The sequence below is a fragment of the Oncorhynchus gorbuscha genome, linkage group LG04 (genome assembly GCF_021184085.1).
Source record: "Oncorhynchus gorbuscha isolate QuinsamMale2020 ecotype Even-year linkage group LG04, OgorEven_v1.0, whole genome shotgun sequence".
Lineage (NCBI taxonomy): Eukaryota > Metazoa > Chordata > Actinopteri > Salmoniformes > Salmonidae > Oncorhynchus > Oncorhynchus gorbuscha.
Genome location: NC_060176.1, coordinates 47,877,028 through 47,890,309, shown reverse-complemented (window position 1 = coordinate 47,890,309; position 13,282 = coordinate 47,877,028). Strand labels below are relative to the sequence as shown.

The 13,282-nt window shown below is 45.4% G+C and overlaps 1 protein-coding gene across 18 annotated transcripts in view; it reads left to right on the top strand.

The window, feature by feature from the left end:
• Positions 1 to 13,282, top strand: part of LOC124034176 (armadillo repeat protein deleted in velo-cardio-facial syndrome homolog) — a 240,155-nt gene that overhangs the window by 214,452 nt on the left and 12,421 nt on the right. The window lies entirely within an intron of this gene.

Below are 13,282 nucleotides of genomic sequence, written 5' to 3'. Positions count from 1 at the left end.
TCTCTCTCGCTCTCTCTCTCGCTCTCTCTCTCGCTCTCTCGCTCTCTCTCTCGCTCTCTCTCTCGCTCTCTCTCTCTCTCTCTCTCTCTCGCTCTCTCTCTCGCTCTCGCTCTCTCGCTCTCGCTCTCTTTCGCTCTCTTTCGCTCTCTCTCGCTCTCTCTCGCTCTCTCGCTCTCTCTCTCTCTCGCTCTCTCTCGCTCTCTCTCGCTCGCTCTCGCTCGCTCTCGCTCGCTCTCGCTCGCTCTCGCTCTCTCCAACTGACAGGGTGACTCCTTATCTCTCAAAACACAAATATTCCTCAGCTGTTCCTCACCCCTTCCGCCTCTTCCTCTCCTCCTGCTGTTACCATCCTGCTGATTTAGCAGGATGGTGAGACTTCGCGCGGTTGGTGCCAGTGCCAAACACCTCCTTGCCCCCGTCACGTGTGCCAATGCACACACCTACCTCACACCCGCAGCACCCGTCAGATAAAACATGAGTCTGACTCTGTGAAGCTGCTAGGAGACACTGGAGGCTGTCCCTTATTCACTGTCATTAGATCGGTCTGCCATGTGAGTGTCTGCACACAGAAATGGGAACATTAGCAAGTCTCTATTCTGGAAGGGAATAAGGTATGATGAGACTGCTTTTAGCTTTGAGTCACTATCCCAGTCACCATATTGAGCCACCCGTGTTTGTTTGTGGGGGGGCGGTGGCTCCCCAACTATGAAGGGATGAGATTATAAATGAGTTTTCTCTGAATCCAGCTGTTTGATGCCCGGTCATAATGAACCATGGCGCTGCCAGCCTGTCAATCGTCGCATCATAATCACACTCTGCTGGACTCCGTGTCTCAACTAGTCTGCCTCTGAAACAGAAACACCACGGAATGGGCACACAAGGAACCAGAAGTGATCATTTGACTTGTCAACGCCTCAGCTCTCTGCTGCCATTTTCTTTTGTGAATTTCCCCCCGCGAACCATTTCATTCAAACAGTTGATGATCGGCTGAAATAATGAGCATAAAAGGAAAGAATGAAACCAAAGCAAAGGGAGAAAGCCTTGTTGCTGAAGACAGACCACCCCGTGGGTCATTGGGTATACACTGAGGCTTCAGATAACCCAAAGCTATGGGAGGTCCCATGTTGAAAGGCTGTTATGCATCATTAGCTGGATGCTTTGGCTCTGTAAAAATAAACCTGTGGTGTGTAGTCGTAGCTGTAGTTAGTGTGTGCGTGTGTGCAACACGATGGCAGATAGCCAACTCTGATTGCACTAGTCTTCCTGTGGTCTTACAATCCTCATGACCACTTCCTTTCTCCCTGCGAGATCCGTCATGAAATGTTTCTTATTTTCCACCCTAGCTGCCTTGTCTCTCTCTAAACAGTGTTTTCCGGCTCTGCAGAATCTAGCTAGGGAGAGTGTGAAAAGGGGAATCCAATCCACAGTAGCCCTCAATATCATCACAATTCTCTGGGTGATTTAGCGTGCTACCCTCTAAACAAGAACGGCTGGAGCAATAATTACAGAGGAGAATTAGCAGCAGGAGGGAAGAATGAGATTTAACCCTCCACTGGGAGCCTTTGTTTGGCCCCGTTTGAGCCAGAATGGGATGTTTCTGTTTTCTATTTCTGCAAGAATCTAATTAAAACCAGCGCAATGGCAGAGACACGACATCGCTGCCAAAGCCTCTATGGTGGTTTGCACAACAAAACACCCTCTAGGAAGTCACTGTGTTATGTTGTAGTCAACGTAGCGTTGGACGCGAATTGGTAGTTCTAAAGAAAGTTGAGCCATGTTGTAAACAGGAGTTTTAAAAGCACACCAAGGATCACTGTCCTCAACAGAGGGAAGTGTCCCGAGGCCATGCAGCATTTTCTACACTCCCTGGGTGTATGCTGACAGGGTCAAGTCATGTTTGAACTTCTAGCCAACTAAACTCCTGGGTGTCTGGGCCCGTTGCCCTTCTGGCCGACGAAGTACGCTCTGACTCAGACTATGTTTAGACTGTCAGGGATTGAGATGCAGTCAACCTCCATCCCCATCTCCCCTTGACTGTTTCTCTTTTCCTTTTAGTCTCTCTCACACACACACACACACACACACACACACACACACACACACACACACACACACACACACACACACACACACACACACACACACACACACACACACACACACACACACACACACACACACACACACACACACACACACACACACACACACACACACATCCCTGTGGTGCGGAGGACAAGGTGTTGTGCCCTTGACCGTGAAGGTGGTGTATTATGTGTCCATTAGAGGGTGTGTTGTTCATCACGCCACTCCACAGACACAGAACATTGCCTGTGAAAATGGCGCAGGCGTAAGCAGTGTTGTAGACCCTTATAAGGGTCTGGTAGAGAATGTGTGTGTGTGTGGCTATTATGTTCCCATACGTGTGTAGAGAAAGCCTGTGATCCCCTTGTTTCCCAGACGAGTATTAATCATGCCACAGCGTATGGTGTATGCCATAATTGCTGGTACTGTATAATGCCATGCGGGACACAAGCCCAGAGTGAGAGATGGCGCCTGACAGAGACACGAGCAGGCAAAATTCCTCCACCGTCAAACACAATCACTGCCCTCATCGCACACCTGATCCCCAGCCCATCTCGACCAGCCCCAGTCTCATCCCCAAGCCTGCATCTGTCCTTGTCTTAGCTACAGACCCTGTGTCAGCCTTATTTTCCAATCTCCAGTCCTAGACCCTAGCCCCGCGCGTCAACATTTGTCCCCAGCCCCCTTGGCCTCTCATCAGTGCCAAGGCCCTGATCAAGCCAGAAGCAATACTGGTCTCTCATTTCAAAGTCTCCCCACAGTTCAGATCGTTTAGCTATTTCGCTCCTTCTCAAGATTGCTTCTCCTCCAAACATGATATGTCAGCTTAGCCTTCTAAGTCAAAACAGACGTTATTGGTCACATACACATATTTAGCAGATGTTATTTCGGGTGTAGAGCGACGCTTCTAGAGCTCATCTGTTTTATGATGCCATTAGGCAGACGGGTGTCCTGTCTCGCGTTCGCTCACGTTACAGTCGACTAGTTGCAATTTCTATATTTTTTTCCCCTCTCGCTCTCAATTCCTAATGTAAAAACAAATGTCCCGTTTCGCTCTCAAATCCTTGTCGGATGCAGTCGCCACGTGTTCAGAATGCCAATTCTCTCATCCTGTTCAACCAAAGGTTTTCATTGCTGACCAGCTGTCTTGTAAGTTTGTGTTTGTGCGTAGCTGCCTCATGACAACTTTACTCACGGCTTTGCCTTCCAGGCTTTGTGAAGCAACGCAGAAGGTAATATCTAGTGCTTTATCTCAGTTCTGTCTCTCTTGGTTTTCACTGTGCTGCTGGAGTTTAACATTTTGTCTGAGTACGTGATGAGCCTTGACAAACGGTGCCATCCAGCCCTCAAGGTGAGGCTGCAGAACAGAACACTAACCCTGTTCTCTCAGAAATATAACACTGCCTGGGAGACAGACGGGCTGTTATTAAAAATAACACCAGATACTGGAGACTAATTCTAACCCTGCAATGCCGTTTCTGTCTGAAGTGTGTCACTTACTGAGGGAAGATGAAGGGTGTTATTCGAGGACTTTGAAAGGACCCTCTTTCATTTTCATTTAGCTTGTCAGTCTCGAAGTGTTCACCAAATAAATGAACTAAGAGGGAAATAAGAAGATAATATCTTTAATGTTGTTGTCGGTGTGATCCTCTTTGCCGCGGCGTCGAGTGAACAGATTTGTTAGTCGTGAGGTTGGGGTTGCCGTGGCAACCTCAGCCCTATGCTATTTCGGTTCCAGGCGATACTCTACTCCTCTCTCTACCCTCTGCTGTCCACCACACGCCTCTTACTCCCTCTGCCTTTCCTACACGCCTCCCATCCCTCTTCTGCTTTCTCATCCTCCTCCTTTTCCCCGTCTCCTCCACATCTCTCTCCTCTCCCTATCTCTCTTCATCCTCCATATCCTTATCGATCTCTCACCCTCACGTTTTCTGTCCGCGACTCCATTTTGTGAGCAGCTCAGCCCCCCCCCCCAGTTCCACGATCCTTCCCACTCCCCCAACCCGATCTCCAGGATTTGAAGTCCTCTGTGATATACAGTCTGACACTAAAGCACTACGGGAGATCCACACACAGACATCAGAGCAGCCTGACCATCAGAGAGCCAGCCAGCCAGTCCACCAGTCAGCCGACCAACCACTGTGCTCTGGTCTGCGTTGTGAGGCCCTGACAGAGAGAGAATTAGTCCTGAGCCTCTGACCGCATGGGCCTTGGGATCTGAGCCTTATCTGCGGCCTCCATAATAACATCCAGTCCCCCGCAGGTCCAGATATGCATCTAAATGTGTCTGTCCGGCCAGGCCCAGCCACATGCGGAGAGGCTAGCTGCTCTGTTCCTAGACCTTCCCTGAAGTCGCACGTAATCCGACTAATGGTCACTGTCTGTCTGTGAGCCCTAGTGAGGATGTAGGGACTGGAAACTAACTGGCCACTCTGTGACTGGGCTGAAGGCAGGCTCTGAGAAACAGATTAGCCCATCCCTATGACATGTGGTCAGTTGGAGTTCCTCCTGGACAGAGACATTGACAATAGGTCGGTCAGGGTCACAGCTGAGGCATATTATTGTCTTGCGTGACAAAGGTATCATATAAACCCACGGCCCAGAAGCTATTAGGAGCGATTACATTTTGGATCATTGGCAACAACGCCAGAGCACATTGCATTCCAACTGTTGATCCAGAAAGGTTGTCTCGATGCTGGAATCACAGCCTCTGGTTAGCCACCCTTTGGAACGTGTTGTTCAGGAGCGGATGAGGAACCACTGAGTGTTTGTTTTCTGTTCTGCTGGAGGACGATGAAAACGGAAACCTGTCCTTTTGGATTCAGAACAGGAAAGGTTTGACTTGTGGCACAATGTGACCCGTTGAGGTGGCCGGCATCGAGACATCCATGGGAGGACTGGTGGCTCGCTCTCCTCGTGGTAGCTCTGGGCTGGAAGGTCTAGGAGACGTCTCACTCTGGGGTGCCACAGCAGGACCTCATGATCCCCTTTCAACAGGAGGAAGGATGTCTGGTGTCTCCTAAAATGGCGGCACCGTAGTTGTGATCCAGGATACACTCTGAACCAAACTCTCAAGTGTCCGTCAGCCTTTTGACAGTGTCTTCCCATTGATATACCATGCCAGCAGCCAGTGGTGTGGTGGAATGCCGACTATTATCCAGCCACCGGTCTCTTATCTGTCCTGCTGCTCTCTGGGGGTATCTTTGATTAATATTGTAGCTTGCTGTCCGTGAGATGGGCTGACCGCCAGTTACTCTCTGTACCCCATTGTCACCTTCCAACTAAATGCCACCAACTGTTTATTTGTGTTGTGCCCTTTATGGTCACGCAACGCCAATACCCACAGAGACGCCAATACAGAGAGAGAGCGGGAGAGAGGGTGTAAGCATTATTTAGAAGGCTTGACTTTTGCTCTTTGCCTCTAGTGAGATGGCTGTGGTTGAAAGTGGCTGTGCTGGTTTGAATTGGTGCCAGGGGAGAGATGAAGAGGGAAGAAGATGGATGAAGAGGGTGAGAGAAATGGAAAACGAGCTGGAAAGAGGGTGAACAGAGCTTCATTCAAACCTCATCTTCATTAGCGGTGAGGCCATCGACTCGTTTGAACTGAAAATAGGCAATTCTCCTATTTTCCAAGCATTCTATTTAGTTTTTCAATTAAGCTTCCTTTGCAGTGCACCCAGGGTTAACACACTGCGGCTATTGTCTTTTAAAAGCAGCTGTAATGATGTGATGTGTTAGCTGCTCTCTCTGTGGCTTCCCCTGTGAAAGCATTCATTAACGTTAGCTATAACATGGATGGGGATATGAAAACCTTAAGCATACACTCAGAGCGGGGGGTCTCATGGGGTTAAACGTGTGTGTGTTACAGTGCTGGAATGCAGATCCCATGACCTCTGATGTACCCTGTTCCAAAAGTTGTATTTATTTAGTTAGTGTTTCATAGGGAGAGGATGTAGCCCTCTGCTCCTTCTATCTCATGGCCTAACTTCACTGGAAAACACTGACCTGCTGTAAAAACGGATCCACTTTGCGGCGCGTTAGAGCTGTAATTGATTGTGGTTTCTGTCGGCCTGCAGATGTTCCTCACGTGATGTGATGGCCTTTTTAACTGGGCGTCCTATGAATATAAGCGTGTGGGTGGAAGAAGTGGGAGGCTTAGGTATGAGGCTAGCCTCAGATTGAGGTTACAATATGCTCCCCGTTTTTAGTTTTGATTGATGAACAACACATTTTGATAGAGGGCTTGTGTGTGTGTGTGTGTGTGTGTGTGTGTGTGTGTGTGTGTGTGTGTGTGTGTGTGTGTGTGTGTGTGTGTGTGTCAGCTTGTTTCTGTCAGTTAATCTGTAATGATGTTGCTGCTTGTCAGCTGCAACACCTGCACTTTTAATTGCAGCCAAGAGTGAACCCACTTGAACCCTATTATTCTAATACTGAATTGATGAGCACTTGCGTCACTCACTCGCCTCGACTTTACTTTGTTGTAACCTACTTTCACTCTCACACACTGAGTGCAGCACACGCTTCCTCTCCTCTCGACTCTGATTTGGCCGCCGCCCTATCAGCTGACTTAGAAGTGATCTCGGGCCTCCCCAAGTGTGTCCCTCAGCTCGCTGGTTTGATGTCCCGCGCTCTCTTAGCGTTTGACTGCTTGGGAAAGGGGAGGCCACAGCAACACACCGCTCATCTGACCGGACTACTGGAGAAAATGTATAGGCACGTACAGGGAATATACTGTACATGCTAGCCTTGCACCCAGAGGGGAGGATAATGTTTGATGTTAGTTTGTGCGTAGGGTGGGGATTGATGGGAGGGGGTGTGTGTGCGCATTCATGTTTGTCAACATTTTTATTTCGATTAATTGTAGAATTATAATATGTGCGGTACATGTCAAGGCCTTGAGAGAGGGTGAGTGCAATATGGGTTTGTGGCTCTCAGAACCAGCAATAGGGGGGACGGATCGGTCGTGTCACAGCAACAACTGATCTATTCACCATGAATTAGAATTCCCTGCTCACAACCTGCCTGGCAAGCAGCTAGCAGCTAGGCGCTAACTAATGACGGGGAAGTGGTGAATGCAGATAACACACTGTACATGTCATGGCTGTGCTATACTAGTACAGCGTCACCCTACAGCAGGGGTAGGCAACTCCAGTCAGAGTGAATAGTGGCGGCCGGAGCATAATTAGAACGCTACAAATTTACCACAACTAAACCCTAAAAAATAGATTATTTGAAAATTGCAATTATTTCATACCTTCAATTACATTGAGATATGATCACATGTCTCCTGGGAACAGATTACCTAAATCAAACACATTTCTAGCAGAATTCCTGGTGATTTTACAAGTCCCCCAACCCCCCTGTTGCCGACCTCTGCTCTATAGCCTACTAACTAGTCTGACATGAAGGTGAACTATGAAGGCGCACTGCAAACCATAGAAAAACAAATGATATGGGGAATCTCTGTGGCTAACCCCAACCGCTATGCATGTCCACTGAAATGTCACTGCAGACCATAGAAATGAACCTTACAGAGTTACTATGTCAACTGTGGACATGGATGCCGAGCTTTGGAGCGCATCTTCATTGGCTGGACATGTGGAGATCCCAGAGAGAGCTCTAGGAATGAGTTTAAAGGCCCTATGAATGTCTCTCCTTTCTCATGTGTCTCTGAGGGAACAGTACGTTATCTGAGCCCTTGGCTCCGAAATAGCAATTTCATAACGGTCTGCCTGGAATTACACGAGAGCGGGGAACGGGGAAATGTACGATTGTTTATTTACAGATTTTTGGTTATTAAAACACTGTCTTGGATTTAAAGTGAACTTGGCACTGGGAGGTTTGAACAGGGCTGAGACTTGGTGTGAAAATAATCTGCCTGCTGTGAAGCCAGTGAGTCTTGATTAAATGGCCTTGAATTTGCAGAGTCTGCACTGACTGAATGTCTGACACAAGCAAAGTCGTATGGAGAATCGTATTGCTGTTCTGTCTGTTTCTGTTCTACTGTTTTACTGACTCTGCTGCCCAGCTGCGTTATGCTGTTTAAGCCTCAGACGAAAGCCGCTCATTTGTTGTCAGTCACACTTTAGCTGGCCTCTCTTTGATCACTCACATGCTGTGGCCTCTCTTTGATCACTCACATACTGTGGCCTCTCTGACTCACAGAGCTCCTTAGAAACCCGAATCCTCAACACAAACAAGGATCTTTCTTTGGTTACGACTGGCAACCCTCTCTCCACGCACCGCAATTGGTTTACATGGTTGTGGAGGGATATTCTGGAGGGATGAGGACAGGAGCTCTGAAAGGAAACCGCTCTATGGACTTTCTGGATCTGGCAACCCCAGGATGAATGGACCAACATCCCCAATTTCCTCTTCCTTCAAAATTATGGGTGTGAACCCCAGATTTAGACTTGAAAATTGTTATTCAAGGTTTGTACATTTCCTGAAGACAGGTCTGCTCATGCCCAGAATGTAGAATGTAGCCGAGCTCTGCTCCCTCGTGTCTCCTCTCCGTGGCTTTGGAGTAAGTTGTCTGACTCTAGACTTTATCTTTCTTCTTTTCCTCATTAAGGTGATGGTAAAAGGCCCTTCCAGATATCCAAGTATTCTTCTTGGCGTCATCCATTGAAGCAAGCAGTACTTGTATTAATTATAAGGCTTTCACCACTTTCTACACTGAACAGAAATATAAACGCAACATGCACAGTGTTTTATATAAGCACAACAAGCTTATTTCTGTCAAATTTTGTTTACATTCCTATTAGTGAGCATTTCTCATTTGCGAAGATAATCTAACTACCTGACAGGTGTGGCATGTCAAGAAGCTGATTTAAACAGCATGACCATTACACAGGTGCACCATGTGCTGGGGACAATAAAAGGCCATTCTAAAATGTGCAGTTTTGTCACAAAAAACAATGCCACAGATGTCTGAAGTTTTGAAGGAGTGTGCAATTGGAATTCTCACTGCGGGAATGTCCACCAGAGCTGTTGCCAGAGAATGTCCACCAGAGCTGTTGCCAGAGAATGTCCACCAGAGCTGTTGCCAGAGAATGTCCACCAGAGCTGTTGCCAGAGAATGTCCACCAGAGCTGTTGCCAGAGAATGTCCACCGTAAGCCGCCTACGTTTTAGTGAATTTGGCAGTACGTCCAACCGGCATCACAACCGCAGACCACGTGTGACCAGGTCAGCCCAGGACCTCCACATCCGGCTTCTTCACCTGCGGGATCATCTGAGACCAGCCACCCGGACAGGTTATGAAACTGTGGCTTTGTACAACTGAAGAATTTCTGCACGAACTGTCAGAAACCTTGTCAGGGAAGCTCATCTGCGTGTTTGTCGTCCTCACCATGATCTTGACCTGACTGGTACGGCGGCGTAACCAATTTCCGTATGCAAATGCTCACCTACGATGGACACTTAACGGTTAAATCCCGGTTTCAACTGTACTGGGCAGATTGAAAACCATGTGTATTTTGTGTGCGTGAGCGGTTTACTGATGTCAACGTTGTGAACAGAGTGCCCCATGGTGGAGGTAGGGTTATGGTATGGACAGGCGGGCATAAGCTATGAACAACGAACACAATTACATTTTATCGATGTGCGATTTGAATGTACAGCGATACCGTGGCGAGATCCTGAGGCTCCTTGTCGTGCCATTCATCCACTGCCATCACGTTTCAGCATGATACTCAACGGCCTCATGACGCAAGGATCTGTCCTGTAACTCAGTAAAATCTTTGAAATTGTTGCATGATGCGTTTATTTTGATGCGTATATTTTGGTTCAGTTTATTACTTTGGCTTTCAGCCTTCTCATTTCTACCAAAGAATGTATGGAGAGCCTCACCAACCACGATGTATCAATCATAAAGTGTTCATATGGTCTTGCCCACATAATTCATGGGTTCAAAATATACCTCTCGAAAGGACTGCTTCAAATAACATAGAATAAATTGATGGTTATTGTCTTTCATTTAAGCTCTGTGAATAAGTGTGTGTGTGTGTGTGTGTGTGTTAGGGAAGATACTCTGCTACAAATTACATCACATTGGAAAAATTACACTAAAGCCAACCTTAAGAGAAATATAGTTTACTTAACTACTTCTTCAAAGTAACTTTAGTTGACTTCATCCTAATTAATTTGTGAAAATCATATGTAAATCTGAAATGTCAGACTGCAAATTGATAGAAGAGATCTCTTTGGGGCCGTGTCTTAAGAGAATTTGTAATCTTGCCTATTAAAAACACAAACTAGGTTTCTCGTGAAAATTACGCAGGTCTGATGCCGATAAAGGAAATGATTGCGTACTTTACCCATATTTTCCTTTGTTTCTGCAAAAACAAGTTCCTGTAGTTTGCTACATGGCAAAAAAACTGCTGAAAACATTTTGAATTTAGTTCAACTATCAACAAGCTACTAAAATGTGTGCGTTCTGACTGACACTATTATTCAGAAAACACTGAAGGAAAGGCAGTCTTTTCAGAACCACCACACGTTAAAGTGCAGAAGGTCTTGACTGTCAGTTTGGGAGAATGTGAATACAAATGTATTTTGATATGGTTGAAGTACTTGGTTTTGAGTCCATAGAGCCAAGCCAAGCTGTCTTCCGTAGCGACTGGCTGTTTGTGTGGATGTATTACAGTATGAGAAGTGATCCTCCCCTGGGATGTCAAACAGCCTGTGGTGACCTTGGCAGTGGAAAAGGAGAAAGGGATTCGATATACACTCTGCCTCTTTCTGACCAGCCTCAGACATCTGATAGCTGATAATGTAATTACACCATCACAGCCAAAGCTAACCATATACAGACTGTGTTAAATAGACAGAGAAACTTTGCTCCCAGATCCTCGATTTTGTTGTATATGTGAAATCGATATCTACTTACCTCATGATTCACAATCCTAATGTATTTATGGTCCTGGTGCGAGTGATGATTTGTTGTCAAAAATCAATGTCTTGTAAGATCGACTGAATCTTTGTCTGTGTCAACAGATTATTTATTTGTGTGCAAATTAGTCTAAATGAGAGAAGTACCAGGTTATGAGTGGTAGTATTCATATCATTACAAACAATGACATTTGCTCTACCCATTTTATAGTTTAAGTGATCCTAAACTGTCCTGATCCTAAACTGTGTAAACACAGTCCTAAACTATAATCTGTAGTCATAGTGATCCGACCATGTCAACAAGCTCCGCTTTACCTTGCTATCAGCTGCCATTACCGAGGTCTGTTTGAAATGTCACACTCACGCCTAGGGCTGTTGCGGTGACCGTATTACCAAACTGTAGTCTGATGGGTGACAATATTGGCCTATCACTTGTGAATTATATACTATCACTTGTGAATTATATACTATCACTTGTGAATTATATACTATCACTTGTGAATTATATACTATCACTTGTGAATTATATACTATCACTTGTGAATTATATACTATCACTTGTGATAGTATATATCACAAGTGATAGTATATATCACTTGTACTATCACTTGTGAATGATGCCCAGCATAAGAAACAAGGCCTTTTTGCGACTTGTTCAAATCAGTCACACATCTCATGTAGCCTAGTCCAAAGTGGCCAAAGTGGCCAAAAATTGTTTGTAGAAAATATTAATATTTTATTCAGATTTTTTCAATTGTATTCTTCATACTATAAAATAATCCCATGAAATTCTAAGCAAATCTGGTCTACTAAAATTAACTAGTGAAGCCCACAGCCATTTGGCATAGCCCCATCAGGACCAAGCATGTCTAAAATAAATAATGGATTTTTTTGTGAAGGTGTAGACTATATTACATGAATTTATTAGACTTTTTAAAAATGGCTTGTAGCATGTGCGCAGTCCCCCAAATTGTTTGGAGAAAATATTAATATTTTATTCAGATTTGTTCAATTGTATTCTTCATACTATAAAATAATCCCATGAAATTTATGTGTGGGAAGCTTGTAGGTTATGTGTGGGAAGGCAGGAGACACTAAATGTGTTTATGTTAATTGACGGTCAATTACCTTGAGACCGACAGTTATTTGCTTGACAATCACAGACTGACACATTTTGGTGACCGCCACAGCCCAGCTCACGCCCTCCACCAGTTTTGTGACTGAGGTCATTGATCACAGCAGAGATTTGTACTTTGAGAGCGACAGTGGCAATTAAGCCGATTGCTCTATTATTATAGAAAAACACTGATTCTGTGAGTGGCTGCTGACTGTTATCTGTGACTGAGCTACTGTGTAACGGCGTTCGTCTGTTGAAGAAAGAGAGTCGGACCGAAATGCAGCGTGTAGGTTACTCATGTCTTTAATGAAAGAATCGCGGTACATGAAATAACTGAAACTAAATACAAAAACAACCGAACGGAACGTGAAACTGATTACAGCCTATCTGGTGACTACAACACAGAGACAGGAACAAACACCCATGAAATAAAAGCGAAACTCAGGCTGCCTAAATACGGTTCCCAATCAGAGACAACGATAAGCACCTGACTCTAATTGAGAATCGCCTCAGGCAGCCAAGCCTATACCACACCCCTAATCAGCCGCGATCCCAAATAATACAAACCCCAATACGAAACACAACATATAAACCCATGTCACACCCTGGCCTACCCAAACATATAACAAAAACACAAAATACAATGACCAAGGCGTGACATACTGTACCTATTAAGAGTCGGTCACACTTACACCAGACTAACTACCAGTAGTATTAGTAATACTGTGTAGTATCACGAGTAGTATCAGTATGTTATTACACTTGTTGTTCCATTGTAGTTATGGAATAATGACAATGCCATTTTAAAATTGTTAGCAAATGTATGTCAGTTTTCTACCCAGTGGTAACAATAGCTTGGGTAGACTTGGCACCCTTGTTTGTCATGTCTTATCACGTTCCCGTTAATGCGATTTACTAGAGTGAGCGAGAGAGTAGTAATAATAATTCCCATAATTTGACAGACACCTAATAGTCTTGCCTGCCAGACTCGTGTGAGGAGAGACTTGAATTAGAGATCTCAGTGTTATCTGAGCAGTTTTCACAGACTCTGATTGCCTGTCTCTGTTGCTAAGCTACATTACATGTCTCTGTTTATTTCAGTTGTTTAATAATCGGTCTCTGTTGCTTCTCTGCCTCCATGTGTGTCTACTGTACCCTGTGTGGCTCTGTGTCTAACTTCCATGTC